This window comes from Camellia sinensis, chromosome 13 (assembly GCF_055761805.1).
Source record: "Camellia sinensis isolate YWXY chromosome 13, ASM5576180v1, whole genome shotgun sequence".
NCBI lineage: Eukaryota > Viridiplantae > Streptophyta > Magnoliopsida > Ericales > Theaceae > Camellia > Camellia sinensis.
The window spans coordinates 57,812,426-57,826,390 of NC_138973.1; positions in this window are offsets into that span (position 1 = coordinate 57,812,426).

Consider the following 13,965-nt stretch of genomic DNA (forward strand, 5'->3'; position numbering starts at 1 on the left):
CACAACCGAGCTGATCCCTTCAGTGTCACAGGGAAAGCTCGGCACATGATCTCGTCAGGGAAAGCATGGAGGATCATGAGGGTGCGGTAGGTTTCCAGATGGTCGACTGGGTCCGTCGTGCCATCGAAAGAGTCAATGGTGGGCATTTTGAACTTGGCGAGCAATGGTTTATCCCGGATGGAGGCAACAAAAGGCGAGTTGGCAGTGACTGAGGGCTTGTGCTGAATGTTCTGCATGACCCCTTGTAGTTGGAGCTTCATAGCTCGGAGTTCAGCATCCCAGAGGGGCATGTTGTCGCCATGGTCGGTCAATGGAGGCTGGACGTTGCTGGCTTCCCCCTCAGGGGCTAGTGCCACGACTGACGGGCGTGGGGGTGGAGGTGGTAGGCTCATATGTGGAGGAGGAGGAGGTTGTAAACCTTCTGGGTTGAGCGGAGGGGGTTGTGGAGCAGTGTGGACCGGGGTTCTTTCTTGGTTGGGTGGAATATCTGGAGGTGGAGCGGGGAGGTTTCTTTGGAGTAAAGCACTGATCAGGGCCTGGTTTTGCTCGGCCATGCGGTTAATGCTGTTGGTAAGTTCGATGATGTACTGTGGTGGGTTGTTTGGATGGGGAGGGTCTGTTTGATGATCGGCGGTATTATGGTGAGAAGCCATGGACCTAGTCGTGACCATACACCTGGACGGGTGAGAGAAAAAGGTAACGGGGAGAAAAGGGGGGCTCCGGCGATAGTGAACACAACTAGCGCACGAATAAACCACAAGTTCCCACAGACGGCGCCAACTGATGATGCAGTTCGTCCTGGGTGGATGGGTCGGGCTGGTCCAAGCTCTTCAAGTTCCAATCCAGGCGGATGATTCCACCAGATGACCTGCAAGCAAGTCCAAAGGGGAACGGGGTAGTCCCCCAGTGAACCCTCCGGCGAGCAAATCAGTAGAGGAAGAAGGAAATAGAGAGAGAAAGAGAGAGAGAGAGAGAGAGAGAGAGAGAGAGAGAGAGAGATAGAAAAGCTTAACCTTCCTCTTGTCTTCGATTCTTGCTTATATCCTTTGGTAATCATTTCACTGTCCCTTGCGACGTGCCCCCTTCCGCCGAAAGCCTGTGCCGTAGCTTACCTTGTTTAGGGTGAGGGGGCTCTATTCCGACGGGGAGGTGTTGTCGTAATAAATGCTGTGATGGGTTGCATTAATGGTGATGTGTTGTGGCAATAACTCTGCAGATCTTTGTCTGCTGATGTGGCCTGTGTTTCACTTGCCATGTGCCCGAATGTCATTGGCCCTCCATGCCCAGATGGCCTCCAGCTGTCCTGGGCTTTGCCAGCCGGGTTATGCTATGGGTCCCAAGCGATGGGTTTGGGGTTGTTTGCTGTGGGCTGTAAGCCTTATGGGCCTATCCATGTCAATTGAGGATATGCAAAATTTACACACCTATAAAAAGATAACATCTTGTTACCAACCTATACACTCAAAAAATTAAGATATACAAGAAAGCTATCCAATCAGCTCAAAAAGCAAACAGATCACTAATCAAGAATCAGTTAAACAAACAATGGCAATCAAAGAATATTTATAGTTACAAAACCAGCAACAAGCCATCAAAATGGGAAGCAAGAGTACATGAATAAGGGTGTAGGTTGCATTTTTTAGTGCTTTTCTTTTCCCCTGAAAATGGCCTATATAGTTGATTGTTATGACTCAAAATTCCCCAACCCCCCCCCCCCCCCCCCCCCCCCCCCCCCTGACAGATTTTGCCGTTGCTGGAGGAAGAATGGCCCTTGGCTTCAAAAATTGTCAAAGAGAAAAGGGACAAAGAGGTTAGTAAAGTTTGATGGAAGCACGTAGCAAAATCTCCGATTATAAAGGGTATTTGTGGTTATATGATCATTACTTTTAGCATAATACTTGTGGAAGGTGCTGTCCTGAGGTAACATACATATTACATAGAATTTCAAATGTTAATCACACCAAGGAAAAAGAAAGAAAGAAATATATGAATATTTTCATGTCGGACAGGATGATATTAATTTATCCTTAGAGCAGAAAGAAAGTTTTATTGTATACTTCTTGGTTTCGAAATCCAATAGTTGATATGAATCTAATAAAATGGTGGGGGAAAAAAAAAGGGAAAAAAGAAATCGTAATTTTGACTTATTCTTGTGTTTATTATTTACGATTTTTGTAAGAACCTGAATATACAAATCAAGTAAATAATTAAATAATAATAATATTACAATCTCAAAATATTTTGGTGGTAAATTCTAAAATGCAAATTAAATATTTGAAAGGTCTTTTAATTAATTTTAAAATCTAAAATAAATTTATGGTAAAAGTCTTTAATTTAGAAGCAAGATTTATTATTTAAATAAATAAATAAATTTAAGTGCTAAATTAGTAAGCATATTTTGATCTAATAATATTTGTATTTTAATGGAGATAGAAATTAAAATAATATAAAGAGATAATAATTTAAAACCTTTTTGTTTAGATATATGAAAAAAAAAACAACCCTAGTTTTTCTAACAAAAGCCCTAGCCCTTATAATAATTTTTTTTCCACAAAACTTTCAACACATAGCAGCGGTGAGAGAAAGAAAGGAGAGAGGAGAAGAGAAGCTACGTTGGGTTGTCTCTAGGAATCTTCTGAATCTAAAGCAAATTCTTCAAGGTAGACTAATGTTTTAATTGTTTTGTCTCTTCTTTTACATTTTTTTCCCCTTCTTTCTTCATTGTGATGTGCCACTGTTTTGGGTATCTTTGAGTACTGTTTTGGGTAAAGTGTAAGGCTTGTGTACTGCTAGAAATGGGCGCCCATGTGGCATGACCCTTTAAATCTTTTGAACCTTATCCAAATGGGTTTTAGTGGCATGACCCTTTGAATCTTTTGAACCTTATCCAAATGGGTTTTGAATTCAAATTCAAACCTATTTGGATAACCACTCAGGATATATATATATATATATATATCATATAATTGATATGGATAGATGATATATCTTATATTATCTCATATAACTGATATGGATAAATGAGATAAACATATTATATATCTGATAATATGAGATATTGGTGATTAAGAAAAAAAGCAACGTATGTTTGAGTTTTTCCCACATACTGACTCTCTCCCAAAAACCAACGATCAAAGCCATTTGCACCGTGATTTGAGTAGGTGATATTCACTATTGTAATATCACTCCATTGCTGGGTTGACTGATCAGATTCAGGAAACACGTGATTTACCCACACGATCCGTCAATTCAAACTCTGTTCTAAAGGTATGACCATAATTTACCCACGGCCTCCGCACCACACACGCGCGTCGCGTGCTGAGCAGCGCGCTGAGCCGCGGGCCGAGCCCGGCGCACTGAGCCGCGCCTTTTTTCCTCTGCCGACTTGGCTGGCTTGGCTGCTGATGCATTAGGCACTGTTTGTTTTGTTTTTAATTCTAAATCGCGTTAAATGGTCATAATTAATTCATTATAGATTTTTTTATGCATAGTTAGTACTATTAGATTCAGAATTAATTTTTCTATATTCTGTAAAATTTTGAAAATTTTACGAATATAAAAAATATTTTTTCTGTGTTAATAATTCATGTTTTATGCTTAAAAATGCTTCTGGTATTGCATAAATAATTTTCTGGGGTTAAAATTTTTATTATAGACTTCTGAAAAGTTTTACTATTTACTGGTAATATTGTTTCAGTTTATCAGTTTCTGAATTTTTTATTTCTAATTTTTAATGTGTGTTTATTAGTTATTTAAAATTCCAGAAAATTTCAGAAAAATTCCAGAAAATTTCAGTATGATGTACATTTTAATTATGGCATAATCTGAATATTGTTTCAGTTTATCAGTTTCTGGATTTTTTTATTTCTAATTTTAATGTGTGTTTATTAGTTATTTAAAATTTCAGAAAAATTCAGAAAAATTCCAGAAAAAATTCAGAATGATTACATTTTATTATGGCATAATCTGAATATTAAATATAGCATATTATTTTTTTTGGGTTTGTAATATGTTGTGATTAGAATAGCATGATTAATTGTTTTTTTATTTTAATTCCGTTATTAAATGTAACATAACATGTATTGATTGTGAATCTATATTATGATGCTATTGTATGGAATTAGAATATTTTATCATGTTTTTTAGACATGCCATAATCAGTGGGAGGTTGTTCCGTTGAGAGAAATCTTTGTAGATTTACTCCCAAAAACTAATATTTTGCACATGAATTAAATTAAATTTTGGATAATTGTCACCTGTGGCGCAAGAGATGATTACGAGCATAGCGGATTTTCGATCTTGCGACTTGTGTAATATTGTTACTATTTAATTTAGATTTTTGTGACAAAATTATATTATGCTAATCAAATTAATCCCAATGCGAATTTCTCTCTAAATTGATATACTTATGGAAGTTAATTTGGTTGACCTAGACTTAGTAGAGATGTTCAAATGTGAACAATGTAATCCCATTCTTTAGATGAGCAAAAGCCTTGGAGACTTTAGGTTAAACCTTAATTGAGCCAAAGTAAGGAAACATGACTCAAAGTCACCGTGATTTTGTTGCCTTGTTTGGCATAATAAAAACTAATGTGTGCGCTATGGTTAGCGGCATGCTACGTAGTTTTGGTTGGCGAGTTTTGGAGTTATGAAATTCGTAAGCCCTCAATAGATCTGTATATGATCTTGACTATTGAGCTGCGCAGATTGACTTTGTAATTGACTTGTAAATAATGTTACATCATTGGATGAAGTAGCATTCAAGAGTCACGCCATCCAAGAAATGCGAGCTTAAATAAATTAGTCCTTAAGTGTAAGACAAGTAGCCAGTATGAGCAGTGTTTTGCTCTCTACCCAATTATTGGGAGTGGATGGAGCAAAATTTCATGCACTATAATAGTGTGCGTTGAAATATCACGTGAAGTTAAAAGATTAGGGCTTAGAAGCTGCAAAATCTATTAACACTAAGTGAAAAGATTAGCGCTTAGAAGCTGCATAATCTATTAACACTAAGTGAAAAGATTAGCGCTTAGTGGCTGCAAAATCTATTAGCATTGTCAACTTGTCTTAGTCTGGATACTTACTGTTTCTACACTTGAGTGTGAGACATGATGAGGGGTTTCTTTGTATGATTCCTTAGCTAGGCTAACATTTTTGAATAACGTTTACCACTAAGCACAAACGTTGCAGCATAATAATGAAAAGGTCAAGGCCGACAAGGTTGTTATGACTCTAAGAATTTGACGCATCGCTTGTGAGAGCATTGTGTTGAATTAGACTCTTTAGCCTAATTCGCGCTTAAGTTACTTCAGGAGCTGTCATAAATTGCTAGCTTATTCTCTCCTTCTTGTGGATAGTAGAATTAATTGCAAGTAACTATGAAACGAGAAACAGAGATGGCAAGAGGAGTATCGTCATCTTTCAATTAGACGAAGTAAAGTGTATGGAGAATAAAATTAACTTGAAAGTGCAGGGGATTAGCACTTACTAGTTAAATTTGCGACTTAGGCGCACTTAATATCTCCATGACATCCTTTTATGATCTTGTGAATATGAATTAGTCGTGAGTCATTACCTAGTTGGGCCTAAACCTTTAAAACTTGTCTTCGAGAACTCAAACATTAAGATGATTGGAATTAGTTTATGACATTGGTCATGAACCAGTGGCTTACTATACTTAATCACATTAATGAGATGATGACATGATGGTTTGAGTAAGCCTTCTTGGGCCTACTCTCTTATGACATCTTGCTCTTATGTGAATATGTAACTTTGTTCGCAATGGGTGCGCACAAGTAAGTAGGAAAGCCGTAGAAGGTCATTTGTTTTGGCGCATTTATTCCATTATGATATTTGTGACTAGATATGTGTAAGGGTAAATAGCTAAGCCTCAATCTCGACACATTTATAGATTACGATACGCATCTGAGTCAAGTCATAAGTCAAAAGTTTTGAGATGATTTTTGACATTGCACATATGAGGTTGAGATCAATTAGATAATAGCTTTCGCGCCTTTAGTTTTGACCAAGGTGGCGAGTATCTATTTGAGTTATTTTAGAAAACTCTGTGAAGAGAGATAGATGCTTAGAAGATTGATTATTCCTAGTACTCAATAACACAATGGTGTAGTAGAGATAAGGAATTAAATATTGTTAATGTTAGGTGGATAATGGCGCAAAATGTTTCCCAATTGGGAAATTGCACTAGTTTGTTGCCTATATCCCTAACTAAGTGCCCTCCATATCAAATTTTACACTCCATTTGAGTAATGGGTTAGCGGAGAGCCATCTATGGACGATCTGTAATCGTTAAGCAGCTTATCTTTATTTTACTTCTCATAAGATTGCGAAGTTAAGACCTAGGGTTTTATAGCGCATTATTCTATGCTGTCTTGTAAACACAAAGGGTCGTGTGGCGCATTATTGTATGCGGTCATGTAAACCCTCCGGGTCATGTGCATATAGGTAAGCAGCTTTGTGGTAGTGTAACTAAGTCACATAAAGTTTTATTAGTAAAGGTGACGTGAATAGAGTTTTTGGAACTTTATAAGATAGAGAATTCTAAGCATAGCGCTCTATGTAGCCTAGTTGAGAATGGAAAGAAATTTCCAATATCCTAGGGACAGTGGGAGCAATGTGCCTACTAATGGATTACTCCATTAGAGAAGAATACTCTACATTCTTAGTTGCGTGGTAGCGAATGTGAAAATTTTCCACGTCATCACTGGGTGATTGAGAGGGAAACATTCATGATTGCTCCGCAAGATAGTAAAGAGCCTAGAATAATGCCAAAGGCTCTAGTCCCCTGTTTTTAGAAAATGGATTAATGTTGCGCAGTTTAAGACAAAATCTTTGAGGATTAACCATTTCTATAATTAGGTTGACTTTCCATTATGACGCGAAACTGTTCTAAAGTTATGCGTAATTTGGATAGTCATTGTTGAGACATAAGGCTCGCTAGATACCGAAAAGTCACACCATTGAGAAAAGTGTAGACCATGAGAAGACTTCCTCCTGGGGAGTGAGGTTATTTCAACTTAGGCTATGATTGACATAAGTTCGGAACATTGATTTGTGGACATTGTGACCCAACTTCTCGTTGGAGAATTGGATAAGTAGATCCGTAGGGATTTACCCTCTGCTTTTATGGTGAAAAGTTAGGAGTGCAAAAAGGTTGCTAGTTCCAATAAATCTTTTACAACCTAAAACAGTTATCCAAATAGTGGTTCTTAGATTTCGTCAAGCCATGATAGGCCAACGATGATCGATGAAGACCACTGAGGCATGATCAATGGTCCAAAAAGAAGTTTTTCCTTACTTAGTCATTATGAGCCAGGAATTTATAGGGTTGTCGCCACCTATGGTGGGCAGTCCTCTGTTTAGATATGATGGACATGGGTGATGTAATTTATATGCTCGGATGTACGATCCTTAGGGATTGTTCTTGGGAGAATTCCTATTTTGTCTTCGATGACTTACATAAGGAATATCCTAGAATGATTCTAGATGCAAAATTGCAAACCCATTGACTTACCTATCGGTAAAAGCCAGAGCCTTAACTATTGAGTGAATCCTCGGATTGTCTTTGAGAGAAACAGATGACCTATATTCCTTGATCTTTTCTTTGTTGTGGGAGCCTAAAGTACGCTATGTGGGCGTATTCGGCATGATAAGTGTTATCTTTGGTAAATGGTCAACTGAGTTGTTTAGACATTGACCATGCTCATTAGATTTTGGATAAAATGCTTTACTAGTAGTGTATTAATTTGCTCCTTGTAAGATTCAATGCGCTAGTTGGGCACATATGCGTTAGTTGGGCGCATCAAGAATAAATGCAAATTGGTCACCAAAATATCTTTAGAGAGGTTATTGCGCTAGAGGTAGTGATCTTAAATCACTTCATGTGAGGCGTACATGGTGGATTCCGTTGTATATACTTATCGTAAGAGGTGCTGATAAGGCTTATGTTTGGAATCTAGAATTGTGATCTTGAATCACTTCATGTGAGGCGCACATGGTGGATTCCGTTGTATATACTTATCGCAAGAGGTGCTGATAAGGCTTATGTTTGGAATCTGGAATTGCGCAAGCTGTGGTCAATTTTTTTTTAAATCGATCACTTATTTTGAGATGATGTGATGTTAACACTATTATGGTTTGTATCATAATGATTAGCAGATGATGATGTCAGCAGGCAAGATTGGCTCACTCACACGACCAATCGCCCTTGGCGCTTGGGACCCAGCAAGGATGAGACTAGTGGTTTATTTTTATTTGGAGCCAAGAGAGGCTTAAATAATCTACTATGTATGTCGCCTTGGTTACAACCAAGATGAGGTCGTGTTAAGGATCAAACATGGATATTAGTACCCACTTTCCATGTTGTGCCTGTTATGATTAGCCAGATGCGAGATCTCATTTGGCGCCTAAAAGGCGAGCAAATAGAGAATTCAGGTTAGGCGCTAGAAAGCGACTAGACTAATATCTGTACGGTGTATCGAGGATGACGTCACTCTTTTGGAAGAGTTACTCCACCGTAACATGTATTCATACTATATGTGCTTGGCGACTGAGTAATGAGGTGAGAGAATAGATCCCTGTTTCCTCACCGTGTGAGTCTTACGTGTCATTATTGATATGAATTTCATTTATGTACCCTTTTGTGACTTTTGACTATGTCATAAGGTAAGGGGTTGATGTTCTGCTACTTTGGTATGTTGCCTGCGGTCATGTATGATTCGGCCTTAAAGGACATCACTGGGAAAGCGGTCAATCCTAAACTAAATGGCATGTGGGCAAAGGGAAGATCATCTAGTATTACACCACTGTTGTATATTCACTGCCGGCAACTCACATCGCTCTGTATGAGAGGCGGATTGAGTGTGAATATATTGCAAGAATTGAGAGGGTCAAACATGCTCTTTTTTAGGGATTAGAGATGTTTTTTAGACCGATGTAATTAGATGGGTTTGGGGTATTTGAGACACTATATCTGTTCTTTATGGGTTGATGTCTCTATGCTGGCTCATTTTGAATTTCTAGTATAGAGCTCCCACATGCAGGTGTTCTCAACAGTCGCACGGTGCAGTGGCTAGTATGAGATTGTTCATTTTTTGAGAGATTGAGATAGAGATGTGGCAGTGTCATGCCAACTCATGTGTGAGTGGGAGATGTTAGAAATGGACGCCCATGTGGCATGACCCTTTGAATCTTTTGAACCTTATCCAAATGGGTTTTTAATTCAAATTCAAACCTATTTAGATAACCACTTAGGATATATATATATATATATATATATCATATAATTGATATGGGTAGATGATATATCTTATATTATCTCATATAACTGATATGGATAAATGAGATAAACATATTATATATCTAATAATATAGGATATGGGTGATTAAGAAAAAAAACGTATGTTTGAGTTTTTCCCACATACTGACTCTCTCCCAAAAACCAACAATCAAAGCCATTTGCACTGTGATTTGTGTGGGTGATATTCACTATTGTAATATCACTCCATTGCTGGGTTGACTGATCAGATTCAGGAAGCACGTGATTTACCCACGAGATCCTTCAATTCAGACTCTGTTCTAAAGGTATGACCATAATTTTTATTCCGCTGCATTATACTTTGCTTTACATGTACAGAGGTTATTTGGAGGCTAGCATGTATGGCTTTGGTAAGGTGAAGGGCTGAAGGTGTGTTTGGGTGGTAATGGGTCAGATTGTGAGAGTGCAACGTAGAGGGTGTAGATTGTAGTCTAAAAATTCTGTACAGAGTCACAAATTTTAAAAATCAAGAAACCATATCAAACGAATGAATTTTGAACTGAAATTTTTCAGTAGATTAATTACATATTGAATTGCATATATGAATTTTTCATAATTTTTGGGAGTCAAAATCCATATAAATTGAGGTATTCAAATCTGTCCAGGAAACCAGTCCAAAACAGTAAATTCGGGAGTGTTATTCTCTTTGGGTATAAATCCAAAAATTATCAAATCAGCGTCATTAGAACCAGTCACGAGTCTAGTTTCTTACATTTTTGGCCTTGCATTGATTGCTCGTGTATATTAAGAGAACCGGCAATTTCTTTAAAGTGCTGTAGAAAACAACCTGTTTGGATATAATTAATTGTAGATAATTATTTTGATAAGCAAATCAAGTGAAGCCAATTGGGTTTGAAACTTAGGATATATTAGTTCATATCTGAAGGTTTTTGGAATTTTTCGAATAGCGTGGAGTGGGTTTTGTAATTTTCAAAGTTAGCGAATAGATTGGAAAAACTTGTTTAAAACTCTGTTTTATCTTAAAGTTATTTTTAGTTAAGTTTCGATCCGAACCCATGTCTTGGGTGATTTTAGACCTTGAAGAACATGAACTTAGGTAATATTTAAGAGTAACGGTGAGTTGGGTTGAGCCCTGTTAGTGCGCTTTAGTTTGGGGTTACTTAGTTCTTATTCTTTAGTATTTTTAAATTAGTAGTGATGTGTAGTTTTCATATTAGTTCAGGGCACTAGTTGGACTTTCATACTCTATTCGAGGATTATGCTATTTCGTTTCCAGGTAAGTAGTATCATGCTACATATTTTTATAAATGTTCCCCTACCCTAAACTGTTGGAAAATTAAATTGTTGTTTCAAGACTAAACTATTTTGATAAATTATTTTTGAAACATGTGTGAACTTGCATACTGTAAACTATTTGTTTTGGTCTCATGTTTATAATGATGAACTACCATGTTTTGCGAAACTGATATGTATTGATTATTGGGACCATGTGTGTATTTAGTCCAGGGAAATTATTCTACTGTGTGTGGTGACTCTGGCCACTAGGGAACAGATCCTGGTTGGGCCGTGATGACTCTAGTGCTCAATGATTGTAAGGAAAAGACCTTAAAAAAATGCTAGGTGACCTTCAATCGGATCGTCTTTGAGAAAAGGCCCAGGTGCCACCCTGAGGATGACTCTTAGTTCGGTATTGGATCCAACAGGGCTTATAGCCTTGAGAACTGTGTGGCATATTATTTGTTTTTATTGGTACCCAGAAAATTATTGGTGTTCATGTTATAATCTGTTTTAAGTGGAAAATGTCGTTTATCATGTTCTTGCGAGACATGAGTATATTAAGTGTTGAACTGTGGAACCTTCTTTTTGAAACAGATTATATTTACCAAACTGTATGCCAATCTAGTTTCTGTGATATATATCTTATTTTGGAATTGAACCCTGTTTTCAAAACTGTATTTACTATCCATGTTGCTACTCACTAAGCTATCAGCTGACTTAGTTGTTTACCATTTCCAGGTGTTAGAAGGACTTAGAGTGGACTCATGGCGTAGCGGGGACTCAATTGCATGGACCTCTAGGGCATTTATTTAATTTATTTTAGGTTGCCTTGTCGGGTTTTGTGCATACATTGTGGTTAGGTTTTATTTAGAATCATTTTATTTGTGGGCGGTTTTGCACTTGTGGCATGTCACTGGATTGAGTTTTGATTTATTTATTTCTTGGCTATCATCACATTTATTCTTTATGGTTTTGGGTTCATGTTTAGGCTTACGTGTGCCTTGGGCTAAGTCCCTGTGGGCCACGGCCGGTCATGCCCGGATTTGGGGTGTGACAATTTTTTTTTTTTTAAATTTATATCTTTTATTCTTGTTAGGTGATCTCCTCTCTAGTGGAAGAACCAGTCTCTGTTGCAGGTGTAAGTGTTGGAATTGAAGCTATGGAGAACCTTACTCTTGCTGAACTTGATGTGGAAATAGCAAAACTCCAAGTGGAGATAGAGGTTCTAACAGCAAAATTGGGGGCACTTGAGAGGAGACGCACACATCTTGCTGCAACTACAATTTAACGATACTATATATGTGTATATATAGGGTGACCATTGGTTCAATGATAAAACATTAGCCTAATAATTTTGAGGTTATGGGTTTAAGTCATAGGGCAACCACTTTGTCCATTATGTCAAAAGTTAGATATATTGATGTGTACTAATTAAGCCTTATTTTTTATATATGTGTGTATATCTATATATTTGTACTATCTATAAAACAAACACTTAACTCGGTGTCTTAAAACCCAAGCATAACAGCATACAAGGCCACGTAATACATGAAAAAAAATTGAAGAAACTGATTTAGTTATTAAATTACTTTTCTCTAATTGTCCAAGTCAAATACTTTCATGGATCATTTGTAACTGTATATATATAACTGCTGCATGTTTCAAATACACCTATGTATATGTCTACACATCTTCTAATATGTACAGATATGCATATATTTTGGGAGGAGAAGAAAAAAGAAGGGAAAATTAGTCTAACCCATTTTTAGTAATGGAAGAGATCCACAATATTATTTTATGATGTCTAAGGTCCCTCAACTCTCACACTCATATCACAGGGAAATTTGACTGAAACCTCATTTTTTTTTTCTCTCTCACTCTAAACTCTCTCGACATGCCCAATTCATTAGATTGTCCACCTCCGAGATCACAAACTTTGGCGCCTTCGACATCCCCGCCGGAGACATCGCTGAAGGCGACGAAGCAGGGCGTACGGCATGGGATGCGACGGCTAAGCCACTAGCGACAGCAAGGTTGTGTAGATCGTCGCAACCTTCTATGATGTGATTCGAGGCGAGAGATTGAGATTTTCCGATACGCCCTCGATGCCTTCAATGCCATGTCCTTGATCTGCAAAACCTTGAAGCTTATTCCCCTAGTTCACTTGGTACGCATGTGTGTGTGCCTACAGGGAGAGAGAGGGAGAGAATGAAACCCTGTTGATTATCAGAAAGTGAGAGAGAATTTGTTGATGGCACCGTTTTTTAGAGGAATTGTAAGCTCTTCCATCTCAATGATGCATCTAAACTGTTTGACAAAAGGCCTCACCCAGATACATTCTTATAGCTTTATTTTTAACCATCATTATCATCATTTCTCTCTCTCTCTCTCTCTCTCTCTCTCTCTCTCTCTCTCTCTCTCTCTCTCTCTCAGTTTTTGTGAATTTCTCTGGGTTGGATGGAATTTTCTCTGGATTTTTGTAAATTTCACTGGGTTTGAGGGAAATTTTCTTTGGATTTTTGTGAATTTCTCTGAGTTGGAGGGAATTTTCTCTAAGTTTTTGTGAATTTCTCTGGGTTGGAAAGGAATTTTCTCTAGGTTTTTGTGAATTTCTCTGGTTTTGAGAGAAATTCTCTGATAAGTTTTTCTCTATTTCTCTTGTTCTTTTCAGTCTTCTGTGAGTTCATTTTTATTTTTTTATATTTGTTTCTATAACTTGTTATCTTTTTGCATCATATAGTGTTTGTTTTTTTAGATGGGATTTTATAAGAGAAGTCTCTTCAATATGCAAACTTGTAGGAGTTATTGTTGCAATTTTTCATGACGTAAACGTGAACAAGTACTGCGGATAGTGTCCATATATTGACTGTGTTCCCTCTAAATGGTGGAGCTGTAATAACAAACCAATGCATTGCGAGGTATTTTCTTAAATCAAAACTGTAAGATGACATTTGAATAAGCAACCTAAATGAGCAGAAAACTACAAAAATGATAACACACTGAAATGTGAATGCCAATTGTTAAAAGACAAGAAGTAATTTAATTTCTAGCGTGGTAAATATTGCCCAACATATCATTTTAAAAGATAACTTCAAATGCAGTCTTATTTTTGTTTTTGTCATGCAACTAGCATCTGGCACCAGATAGCTGAAAACCCATTCTTATTCTAGTGTTTTTGTTTTTATGGTAAATGCAGATAGAGGTAAGAACAGGGCGGTTGACTATGACTTGCAAGGGTAGTGACAAGTTCTGGGTTTTCCCTTTCACTGGCATCTCACAAGCAAGGATTAAGGACTTGTGCAATCTGATATGCTCATAGAAGAACCCTTAACCCTGTGTGAGATTTGTAAGCAAGCTTTTCTCTTCTTTGAGAAAACTAGTTAGGGTCT